At 49.2% G+C, this 9,015-nt stretch overlaps 1 non-coding gene across 1 annotated transcript; it reads right to left on the reverse strand.

The window, feature by feature from the left end:
* Positions 1–8,457: 8,457 nt before the first annotated feature.
* Positions 8,458–8,598, reverse strand: LOC138266705 (U4 spliceosomal RNA). The gene has a single exon (XR_011199638.1). It is a non-coding gene; the product is annotated as a U4 spliceosomal RNA (small nuclear RNA).
* Between the last annotated feature and the right edge of the window lie 417 nt (positions 8,599–9,015).

The following is a 9,015-nucleotide window of genomic DNA, read 5'->3' on the forward strand; positions in this document are numbered from 1 at the left end:
GCAGTCAAGTCAAAGGTGCTCAGATACTTGTCATCTGCCCTAGATATAGGATGAGCATCAGTGTTTTTTAACTGTTTTGAGACCTCTGTAGTCAACACAAAACCTAATTTCTCTTTTTCCATCTCGGGAGTGAGGTTTTGGGACACGCACTACAGGGCTGGACAAGGGCTATCTGAGGGCTCAATAACCCCTAGGTCTAGCACCTTCTGAACTTCAGATTTGATGCACTCCCTCACATGGTCAGGTTGTCTGTAAATTTTGCTATTCACAGGCAAACTGTCTCTTTTGTCAATGGTGTGTTTACACCGTGTGGTCTGACCAGGTGTCAGGGAGAAGAGTTCTGAGAACTGCCCTAGGATGTTTCTACAGTCCTCCTTTTGGGACTCAGAGAGGCAGACAGAAAGGACTACCCCATCAATTGAGCCATCAGTTGTATTGTGGGAGAAGAGGTCAGGGAGAGGGTCTCTTTCCTCTTCCTGTCGCTCATCAGTAGCCATGAGCAGAGCCATGTCTGATCTATCATAATAGGGGTTATGGGGGCTTCCGGGAGTGCCAATGTCTACCAGGTAGCTGACCCCCCCTTTTCTCTCCACAATGGTGTGGGCACCAGTCCACTTTGCCTGGAGTGCCCTGAGAGCCACAAGCTCCAGGACACACACTTCCTGTCCTGGCTGGTAGACAGTTAGGACAGCCTTCTGGTCATGCCATTGCTTCCCGAGTTCCTGGCTGGCCTGAAGGTTTTTAGTAGCCCTCTTCATGTACTCAGCCATCCTTGATCTGAGGCCAAGCACATAGTCCACTATGTCTTGTTTGGGGGCCTGAGAGGTTGTCCCCAGCGTTACCTAACAAAAGCAAGGGGATCTCTAACAGGGTGCCCAAACAGAACTTGAAATGGGCCGTAGTCCACACCCTTCTGAGGGTCCTCCCTGTTGGGAAAGAGAAGGCATGGTAATAGGACATTCCATCTCCTGCGGAGTTTTTCAGAGAGCCCCATTATCAAACCCTTGAGAGTTTTATTAAATCTCTCTACTAAGCCATTTGTCTGGGGATGGTAAGGGGTGGTGAACTTGTAAGTCACACCACGTTCCTTCCACGTGGCTTTCAGGTATACAGACATGAAGTTTGCACCTCTGTCTGATACCACTTCTTTTGGGAAGCCCGCCCTTGAAAAGATAATGAGGAGGGCTTTGGCCTCTGCAGGAGCTGTAGTGGTCCTAAGAGGAATGGACTCCGGTTACCTGGTGCCATTGTCCACTACCACCAGTATACATCAGTTCCCAGAGACTGATGGAGGGTTTAAGAGGTCAACAATATCTACCCCAACCCTCTCAAAGGGAACCAAAACCACTGGAAGTGGAAGTGAGGGGGGCCTTTGGGTTGCCACCTGTCTTGACAAGTGACAGAGGAGCGAGAAAACACATTTGTGTCTTCTGACATGTGGGGCCAGTGAAAGTGCGGGACAAGCCTGTCCTAAGTCTTACTTTGCCCCAAGTGATCTGCCAGGGGAATGTCATGTGCAAGGGTCAACAGAAATTCCCTACATTTCAGAGGGATCACCAATCTTCTGGTGGCACCAACTTTGAGATCCCTGGACTCTGAATAAAGGAGTCTGTATTCCCAGTACACCTTATGGGTGCCACTGACATCCCCTGCCTGTTGTGCTGCAGCTTGCTGCCTCAAGCTCTCCAGTGTTGGATAAACTTGGTGTTCCCTACTGAGCTCATCCCTGGTGGCCCCCCTGCACCCAAGAGTTCAGCTGTGTCAGCTTGAAGCTCCTCTGGTGTAGGTTCCACCCAGGGAGTGGATTCTGAACCCTCAAGAGTTGAATCCTCACTGGCGGCTGGAGTAGGGCATAACTTCTTACAGTTCCTGCCCTTGGATTTAGGAAGCTCTTAGGCCATTGTTCCAGGCTCCAAGGTTCCTTGCTCTTTTTGCTTCTTAGCCTGTGCTCTGGTAAGGGCATAGATATGCCCTGGATGCTCAGCATTGCTGCGTGCACCTCCAATTCCACCTCTGCCAAAGCTGAGGTCTCCAAGTCGTCCCCTAGTAGACATTTTACACTTAGGTCTGAGGAAACCACAACCTTTTTAGGACCTGTTACACCCCCCTCCCCCCACCCACCCACCCACCCAGCTGAAATCAATAACTGCCATGAGGTGGAACAAGGTCTTGTTCTGAATGTCAGTCACTTATTACGTGTGACCAAGTAGGTGTTGCTCAGGAGACACCAGTTTTTCAGTCACTATAGTGAGCCTGGCACCTGTGTCCCTGTAGGCCTCAGCCTCACCACCATTTATGAGGGGATGCTGATTGTACATACCCATATTAAGGGGACAGGCAACAAGGGTGGCGAAGTCAATGCCCCCAGCAGGGACCAAGACAGCCTCAGTGGTCTCTCTAACTAGCCCAGACCCCACTACAGACTCTAAGGTGAGCCCAGATACACTCTTAGATTGACTACTGTTAGTAGTCCCACCGCTACTGCTATTGTGAGGGGAACTAGAAGTACAAGTGGGGGTAGTAGTGGTGGAAGACTTAGTGGTGCCTTTCATAGGGCAGGAGCTCTCCCCTACCCTACGGCCTTTGTTTTTGCAAACATAACACCAAGGCTTTTTGTAGTAGGAAGAGGAAGAGGAGGATTTGTTCCCATCACCAGATGGGTTTTGTGGGCTGATAAAGACTTTTTTTTTATCTTTGTCCCCACGCTTATACTGAGACCTACCTGCTTCCTTCATTTTGTGGTCACCCACTGTGTGAGCCTTCCTACTCACCCTGGTGCTGACCCACTTGTCTGCCTTCTTACCCAGTTCTTGGGGAGAGGTCAGATCATAGTCCACCAGGTACTGATGCAGCAGATCAGACACGCAATTATTCAAAATGTGCTCTCTTAAGATTAGGCTGTATAAGCCCTGATAATCATTGACTTTGCTCCCATGCAATTAGCCTTCCAGGGCCTTCAAGGAACAGGCCACAAAATCAACCCAATTCTGTGAGGACTCTTCCCTGGTCTCTCTCATCTTGATTCCATATTGTTCAGTAGTCAGACCAAAGGCACCTAAAAGTGCAGATTTTAAAACTGTGTGGTTGTCTGCATCTTCTTCTCTGACTGTGAGGAGTCTGTCCATACCCTTGTCAGAGAAGGAGAGCCACAAAATAGCTGCCCACTGCCTCTGAGGGACCCGCTGTACCTTACAGGCCCTCCCCAGACCAGTGAACCACTTGTACATGTCATCACCCATCTTGTAAGGTGGGACTACTTTGTTCAGGTTCCTAGAGTCGAAAGAGTCCTCCTTGACCCTGTTGTCCCTGAAACTAGTACGTCTGCCATGTAGGGGTCCTAACCCCAACCCCTGCATTTCTCTCTCCACTGCCAAGGCCTCCCTATCTAAGGCTAGCTGTTGCTACTGCAGCCTCAGCTTGGCTTCCTCTATTCTCAGTTGCCTGAGTTCCCTGCCTAGGGATTCTTCCCCTGAAGTTGAGCAGTGGGTTCCCTCAGATATCAAGGAGATGTGAGAGTGGGCAGAGGAGGATCTATTCCTATTCTTGGACACCCTCTCAACCAGCCCTCTATGGACAAAGGTGGACCTACTGGTGTGACCCCCCTTTAAACTGCTAACAGTGCTCCTGACAGGACTGTGGGTGTGTCTAGACGTTTCCTGATCCTCCTTGGGTATTCCTGACCCACCTCAGTGGCTAAATCATCTTTTTCTAGCACTGGACGGTCAGACTCTTCTTCTTCCTCCTCACCTCCTGGCTACCAGCATGTTCCTGGCCATCCTGGAGGAGCCGGCCCAGAAGTAGAATTTATTGGATTTTCTCCCTGTCTTCAGCTTTCTCTCAGCACATATCTCCCTAAGTTCTTGGAAGGTCCGGTTCTCATAGGGAGAATCCATGGGCTGAGAGGTATGCTCTGCTGAAGACATGTCAGCTAGCTAGAGTGGTGTAGAGTCCCTAACTACTCTCGCACTAGGCTCCCAGCAAAGTTTGGAGCAAGGGCTATACCAACCCCTAGCTTACCCAAACTCAGGAGACTAGATCCCTAATACTAGATGTATTGTGTACCTAACAGTACTAGCCTTTCCTGTGGAAAGTACCCAGTGGCAGAGTGGTAAGGCAATTGCAAGTGCTTATCCCGACGCTAGACCACCAATGTAGGAAGCTGGCCTGGTGTGTGGTATATGCCTAAGGTGTTCTCACCCTATACCAGGTCGAGGTATCCCTATTAGTGTAGTGTAGGCAGTGTCCAGGAAGCCAGGCTCTCTATAGGTATCTGTGGATGAGCAGGCCAGGCTTATCTAGGAGACATGCAAAGCTTATGCAATACCACTGTAGTCACACAACACTTACACACATGAAAGAACCACACAGTGTTACAAAAATAAAGGTACTTTATTTGGTAACATCAATACTAAATTACTATATAGGTTATGCTCTGTTAGCAGGTGAGTAAACACAATTATATATACACACTGGTACATAGGAAAAGGCATTGAAATGCAATAGAAAACAGTGAAAGAACAGTATGCAACAGAAACCCTAGGGGGAGAACAAGCCATGTACTAAAAAAGTGGAATGTGAAGGTCGGACCCCCACCCAGGTGAGTAAGACCTGTAGAGGGGAGCTGAACGCACTTGGGACCCCAATAGGTAAATACAAGAGTGACCCCCAGCGACCTGGAGAAGAGAGGTAATTACCTGTTTTTCACCCAAACCCACAGAGAAACTTTGCAGAAGGACAATGCAAGACCCAAGCAAGACTGGAAGAAACTGAAGATGGAGTCTGCCAGAAGAGGACCTGCAAAAGAAGGGGAGCAGTCCAGTTCCAGTTGGAGTGTCCGGTTGGGTCAGGAGCCACTACCCACCCTTCTGGTGATGCTGAACCAGGTTGACGAGGAAGGACAGGAGCCGGCTGTGCAGCACAAGAGCAGAAGAGGAGTTCCAGGAGTGATGCAGTCGGTGTTCCACATCGCGAGGAGAGATGCAGCACATAAGTGGTGAGGGAAAACCACTAACAAGACTTGGCAATGGCAAGAGTTCCTAAAAAAAAAGTTTGTAGAAATGCTGGGGACCAGGAGAGTCAGAGGGGACTCAACCCATGGAGGGGAGTCCCAGGTGACCCCCACGAACTAGAAGAGTCTTGAGACGAAGATGGAGGCCCCACAGGCGACCCGCTGGCAGCAAGAACAGGAGTCGCGGTGAGGCCCACTCAGCACACCTGGCAGAGAGTTCCAAATCACTGGAGTAGCAGGAAGGAGACTGTCCATGTCAGAGACGAGAGCTGGAGGACAGGACTACATGGAGCCTGAAGATTCCTTGGATGAAGAGCCAACAAGCCTTGGTAGCTGCTAGAGTCGTGGTGCACAGGAGTACTGTCATGCAAGGAGGGGCAAAGACTCACCCACTCCAAAGATAGGCATCTGTTAGAGAGGACCAAGGGGACAACTTCAGACCACCACCTGGGTTGCAGGATGCACACAGAGTTGCAGGAGAGAGGATCCACGTGGCTGGTTGTCGAGCCGTTGGTGGCTGCAGATACTGGGGAGTGACTCCTTCACTCCAAGCGAGATTCCTTCTTACTTCTTTTGTGCAGACTGATGACTTACCACCCTCAGAGGGTGCACAGCCAGGGAAATGTTGCAGGAGCTGGGAGGAGCCAGAGAAACAATGTTGCAGAGGCAAAGTCGTCACTGGAGCTGCAGATTGTCGGTTCCTGTGGAGTCCAGTTGCGGTTCCAGTGGCCAGAAGTAAAAGTAAACATTGCAGAGGAGTCCTGTTGGAATCTTGCACGTCGAATCTGAGGACCCGCCCAAGAGGGAGACCCTATATAGCTCTAAAAGGGGGATTGGTCACCTAGCAGGGTGACCACCTATCAGGAGGGGGCTGTGACATCACCTGCCTGACCTGGCCACTCAGATGCTCCCAGGGGCCTCTCGCCCATCCTGGATTCAAGATGGCAGAACCAAGTGATCCCCTGTAGGAGCTCTGGGGTGGTGATAAACAGGGGAGTGGTCACTCCCCTTTACATTGTCCAGTTTCGCACCATAGCAGGGACTGGTATCCCTGGACTGGTGCCAACCAGTTTCTGCAAGAAGGGCACCAAATGTGCCTTTCAAAGCATACCTGTGGCTTGGGGAGGCTACCCCTCCCAAGCCCTGTAACACCTATTTCCAAAGGGAGAGGGGTTATCTCCCAATCCCACTCCCAAAGGAAATCCTGTGTTCTGCCTTCCTGGGCTTGAGCTGCTCAAGCAGCAGGAGGGCAGAAACCTGTCTGGAGGGTGGCAGCAGCGAGGCTGCCCAGGAAGACCTTGCAAACTGGTAGGAGCAAAACTGGGGGGTCCACGAAGGAGCCCCCACAGTGCATGGGATCATACAACCAATACTGGGAACAGTATTGGGGTATGATTTCAACATGTTTCATACCAAGCATGCCTGGGTTTGGAGTTACCATTATGTAGCCGGACATAGGTAGTGGCCTATGTCCAGTACACAGGTAAAATGGCTTACCCGCACTCACAAAGTCCAGGAAAATGGAGCTGGAGTTTGTGGGGGCACCTCAGCTCATTCAGGGGCACCCTCACACACAGGTACATGCACCCTGCCCTCTGGGCTAGGAGGGCCTGCCATAGGGGTGACTTACAGTAACCTGCTTCAGTGACCTGTAGTAAAAAGAGTGCACGCACCCTTCCACGCAGGCTGCAATGGCAGGCCTGCAGAGAGATTTTGCATGGGCTCCCATGAGTGGCATAATACATGCTGCAGCCCATGTGGGACACCTGGTGCCGCAGTGCCCTGGGTACGTGGGTACTATATACTAGGAACTTACATGGGGGCACCAGTATACCAATTATGGAGTGAAAAAGACCATGAACAACTGAATTTAGAGAAAGAGAGCACAGTCACTGGGGGTCTTAGTTAGCAGGATCCCAGTGAACACAGTTAAAAACACACTGACATTAGGCAAAAAATGGGGGTAACCATGCCAAAAAGAGGGTGCTTTTCTACAGGTGCAAGAAAAGTGACACTGCACTGGGTGCAGCTCCACTTTTCATAAATCTGGCCCTAAGTTTTATTGCGTGCATGGAACATGCCGCTGTGTACGTTCTGTGCCCTGTGCTCGTGCAGTCTACACATGTGCCGGATCTGGTAGCTGAGTTGGACGAGGCAACCATGCAAGGAATCTTTGTGTGACCTCATTGTCGTAGTATTCAAACAGGGCATACACGCTCAGGGGTAGATTTATGAAAAGTTGTGCTTGCACTAGGTGCAGTGTCATTTTTCCTGCGCACCTTAACGCCCCCCTCACGCCACCATGGTAGTGCCGTATTTAAAATACGGCGCACCATGGCAGTAGTTAGGGTGACTAGCCTCATAATTTTTTACGCTAGTCCGGTGCTTTGCAGGATTAGCATAAACAATAATGACGCTAACCCTGCAAAGCACCCAGAGGCCCATTGTAACCAATGTCAGCCTCTTTTTAACAATGTTAAAAATTGCAGGTAAAAATGGCACAAAGGAATCTCGTAGATTCCTTTGTGCCATTTTTATGCCTCTCCTAGTGCAGGAACGCCCTCCTTGCATCCTTCCATACATAATATGACGCAAGGGTTTACAAAGTGGTGCAATGCATGCATTGAGCCACTTTGTAAATACGGTCCGGGGAAAATGCCACTTTAACGCTGCCTTAGCGTAAAAAAAAAATGACGCTATGGCAGCACTAAAGTGGCGCTAGGGGCTCTCAAATATACCTTATAGCTTTTCATCCCTCTCAGGTGAAAAAATGGTCCCTAGTGCAAGGAAGGAAATGGGCCCTTTTGTTGCTGTTTGAATGATAAAATACGGGAAAAATTAGGGTTAAAGCGGCCCCCTGGGCACCTGCTGTACCAATAGATGGTACGCCTCTGTCCTTGAGCTCGGTAACATCTGTAATTGAGTGCCCTGAAGCGGTTTAGAAATGCACTTTGGGGCAGATTTATGAAAAGTGGAGCTGCCACTTATCTTGAGCCCCTGAACGCCACCCTAACGCCACCATGGTAACGTCGCATTTAAAAAACGGCGCGGCGTTTTTGGCCTCGTTGGGCCACATTTGCGTCTAAAAAAAAGGACGGAAATGTGGAGCAAGGAGGCGCTAGGGGCTCCTAAATATGCCACTTTATATAACGTTAAAAGTCACGCTCGACACCTTCGTCAGCTCTCGTTCTGTTTCAAACACTGCATACAGTCTGAGCGAACTTTCTCCGCATTATCCTGTTGATAACAAACGGCTTCCAACAGAAATACGAAAACTAATCAAGACGAAAGCATCCTGAAAGTGCCTGCCGGATGCAGAAACTCCGACACACTAAAACTAAATCGAAAACAGTGAACTAAAAGAAAATAAACTCTGTGTGGTCTAGCCGACACCAACACGTTCACATAAACTACTAAAAAAAATCTTATTTTTATACATTAATATTCAGTCTCCTTGGAGACTGTCAAAAATTGCCAATATCGACTATATTTCAAATCGTCATGGCGGGGTATTGGGTAAAGTTTTCAATAAGCAATAATCGCGCCTCGGTTAGACCTCATTGGCTACGATACTGCCACTACGCAAAGCTAACAATAAAAAGGCGAATAAAGGTGCGTCTCGGGGTACCACCTCATGATACAAAGACCAAGGAAACGTTTAGTTGTCCAAGAATTACTACACCTCCACTGGCTTCTAACAGGCAAAATAATACACTTTGTTAGGATTGTTTTATCAGGTTCCGTCCACTCTCTGCCCCAAATATTCCATACCGGCGAGCAGAGAACTCTGGGAAATTTTATGCTAAATAGTTGCACAGGTAGCGCTGCATCCTAGTTACAGGTTTGATGCTCTTCATGTGAAGATGGGGTCCATGCTGCTAGCGATGTGGTGTGGAAATGGAAGAAGCACGAATTCTTAAAGCATGTCTTCAAATGTTTACCAAGGAGGCATGGTAATCATTGAAAGAAATGTAAATGGTAAACTACATTTTTCGATACAGCACTTA

The sequence above is a fragment of the Pleurodeles waltl genome, chromosome 11 (genome assembly GCF_031143425.1).
Source record: "Pleurodeles waltl isolate 20211129_DDA chromosome 11, aPleWal1.hap1.20221129, whole genome shotgun sequence".
In the NCBI taxonomy this organism is placed as follows: domain Eukaryota; kingdom Metazoa; phylum Chordata; class Amphibia; order Caudata; family Salamandridae; genus Pleurodeles; species Pleurodeles waltl.